This window comes from Mercenaria mercenaria, unplaced genomic scaffold (assembly GCF_021730395.1).
Source record: "Mercenaria mercenaria strain notata unplaced genomic scaffold, MADL_Memer_1 contig_1078, whole genome shotgun sequence".
NCBI lineage: Eukaryota > Metazoa > Mollusca > Bivalvia > Venerida > Veneridae > Mercenaria > Mercenaria mercenaria.
Window position 1 is genome coordinate 30,599 of NW_026459049.1, and position 3,808 is coordinate 34,406.

Here is a 3,808-nt window from a genome sequence, read left to right on the forward strand (position 1 = left end):
TGTTTTTGTTGTTGTTGTGTTTAACGTCACACCGACACCATTATTGAATATATGGCAACATTTCAGCTTTGATAAAAGAGGAGAATCCAAAATGACCTTTGGACATTTTTTAAGTACGGGCTTGCACCTTGGAAGAACCATAGATCTTTCTTAATGCAACTGGATGGATTCTTCACATCAAAAACTTATTCACTCCAAACGGGCTTCAAACGCACAACGGTAAGGAGCAAGTGATGGATCTTAAACACACAACCATTGAGGCCTGTAGACTATAGTCGCTTACAAGGACCGAGATGCCATCCCTCTTTTACAGAAATGATCAGAGCGAAACGCGTTTTAACAGTTTTACATTTGGCAAATTGGTACCAGATACCAATAACATTTGTAAAGTCAAAGTATCAGCCCATGAAAGACCCTCGAATATTTACTAATAGGCGAAATATTGTTCTACAGTTGTAATAAAATTCTGTTTGAAAATGCGCATTATTTGAAGTTGGTGATACTTTCTATTTTTGATAAAAAAGATAAATTATTCCATGATTAGTGTTATTGTATCACTTTATTTATGTCAACTATGATTAATTGTAGGGAAACAACATATATAACTTATAACTTGCGTTTTTTGAAGAACGCACCCAAAGGGATAATTTGAAGACATCGTGTCTAAATTATTCATTTTCTACCTCCGGGTTATAAGCAAAAATTGTAAGTTACATGAAGACAAGCAAGAAATTTTACACAAACACTGGTTAGATTAAGTGTGTGTGTGTGTGTGTGTGTGTTTGTGTGCTTGTGTGTGTTCGGGTTTAACGTCTTTTGAAACAATTTTTCAATCATATAAACGACGGTGTCTATTAAGTGGCCGTAGGCATAGGACTGGAGTACACTCAACAAAATTCTTAATCGGTCAGTTTATATTTGTATCACTATTTTGTTAATAATGCATGTATTTACACGAAATTTCACATGCCGACATTTGAATAGGTACTACAGCTAATTATTAATTTATTTTTGATCGACTCAGTTACTTTGGGGTGAGTCGGTCAAAAAATGAATCAATAATTAGCTGCAGAACCTATTTAAATGTCGGTATGTGAAATTGCGTGTAAATACATACATTATTAACAAAATAGTAATACATTAAAAACTGACCGATTAGGAATTTTGTTGAGTGTAATCTTTAAAAAAATTAAAATACAGGCATCTATACAGATTTGTAACAAACGTTGTTATATAAATGAAACATTTTTTAAGTCAGACAACACTAAAACATTGGGACAAGTATGAATGTAAAATTTTTGAAACTCCTATATGATTTTTTGTTTGTTTTTCAAATGTTGGAATTGTATTATTGATTACAGTACTAATCATGTTGTGGCAGTCACTGAGTCCTGTTGCAAAGTTTTATGTTTTTATACATAAAGATTTGGAATTTGTTAAAAATACATCTAAAAGAGAGGGACTGAATTTTTTGTGAAACAGGTAGCCTCCTTAATAATATTGTTTAGACAAAAACGTTCACAAAAATCTGAGATATTTCTTCTTTTGGTTTCTGACAATAAGTCACAGTTTAGGTTAACCCACGACTGCATAATGGTCATAAAAATTTATACATTTATCCAGTGTTTTGGTAAGATGATCAAAGAAAAATTCATCATTTTGATTTGGAGGTCTATAGACATTTAGAAAACACCATTTTGTTTAGTTCAAGTTTACCTCTATAACAATATTTTCTAAGTGATCTGATTCTAAATCTTTCTTTCTCCTTGATGGAATGTCACTTTTGGTATATGCTAATAAACCACCACCATTTATATTTCTATCGCGTCTCTCCAGTTTGTAGCCTGGCACACTTACAGTAGCATCAAGAAGTGTTGTCCAGTTCGTCGCTGAAAGAAATAACAAGTCTACTATCATATAATTTAAGATCTCAGATATTTCTAGAAATTTTGATATTAAGCTATTAATGTTCAAATGTGCCAGAATAAATATTTTAGGATGTTTAGTTCTCACTTCCCACAGTTCATGGAAAACAGATGTTTGTGAATTTTCTCTTGAAGAAGATGAATACGTAAGGTCAATAAATGAAGAATGTTCTGATTCCAAAGAGTTGTTAAAAAGGAATCTGAAAAATTAAAGAAGTTGCATGCTGGACATAGCCATGGCTCATCAGAGTTGCTTATTAAGTTATATTCGGATGTAGTAATATTAGCACCATATGCCACCATTTGTAGCAGGCTTCACAGTACACTGCTCGGTGTATTTTTGCAACTGGTTTGCAACAGTTTCCACAAGGATACTTTATTTGCCCTGGATTTAGGGAGATGTCACCACTAATAGGAATCATTATTATTCAACTTTACAATATAACACACTGTATAAGATCAATTGCAAACATCATATGAAACAGACAGAGCTAATACAAAACCAACTGAGCCAATATGAGAAAAACAGGGCCAATACGAGAAAAACAGGGCCAAAACGGAATTCAAGCATTTTGATTGGTTCAAAAGAGAGGGCTAATACGGAGAAGTCACTTCCGTTACATTTTAATTTTGTTTTACATCAGAGTTATAGATTACATTTTTTTTAAATTTTGACAAAAAATCATCTTACATGTTCATGTAATAACCAAGTATGATTGAGCGGGATGTACCTCTCCAAAGATTACAACGATACTTTCGCTTATTCGGTATTGTGTAAAATGCAAGTGTTTCCTGTCAGAAATTCTGGTACAAGGAAAATAATGTAAAAATACGGAAACTCAGATTAATTAAAAGGATGAGGCTTATCTTTAACAGACATTTTGATAGTGTGGAATATTTGTGCAATGATAAATAGCGATTCAAATGCTGGAAAATGGATGAATAAATTGGCGAACAAGAGTGTCAGTTGTGAACTGCAAACAATTTCGGATAAGAATTAAACGAGGCATGGGAGTGTATAATTTGTTCTTGGTTGGTTCTTTTATCTTGATCAACACATATGTGTACAATTTTGTGTCTCGTTGCCTGCAGCCAAAAAGGAAATGACTTTTAAAGAAGTTTTTATCACAGTTCAAATGCTAAGATAACTCACTAAAGAAAATAAATAGGAATTCAAAAATAAGGTAAGTTCTAGTTACTCTTGATTATGTCACATCAAAAATATCTCTCAAAATTATTCTCAAGTACCTACATACAAGTCATTCTGTTTTACCGGCTAAAATGATTATGTTTTCTAAAATAAGTCTGAACAACTTGTCAAGTTTTTTCACCTGAACGCGCATAGCTGCAATAAGGTATCTCACAGAGTTCTTATACTGTTACCACCAACAGTCGGAAGTTGAATAATAATAATATCATTAATCAAGCAATGTCATATTGGCCTAGTTATTTGTCCTCGGGCAGTCGTATTGGCCCGAGGCAATACGACTGCCCGAGGACAAATAACTAGGCCAATATGAAATTGCTTGATTAATAACATTATAATATAAAAATTTGATGAATGTTTTGAGAACATCTAATCTCTGGTCTACTAGTCATTTTTCTGTTGTGTTTTAAATGATACAAAGCTATTAAAGCATTGTCAGTATCCAGGTCTGACGAAAGAAGAAATGATATTAGGTTCTCATTTTTATGCCTCAGCACAAACTTTTCAATAGTACAAATTTGCCAGTTCAATTCAATCTGCCCGTTCAATATTGGTACCTGATCATTTTTATATGATTGTGGGGGCGATGTTACAACATCATTTTCGCCTGTACATGCTTGTATGAAACACAGAATAACAAAAATCTTCAATATTCTGGTGATAGCACTGGTTTTCA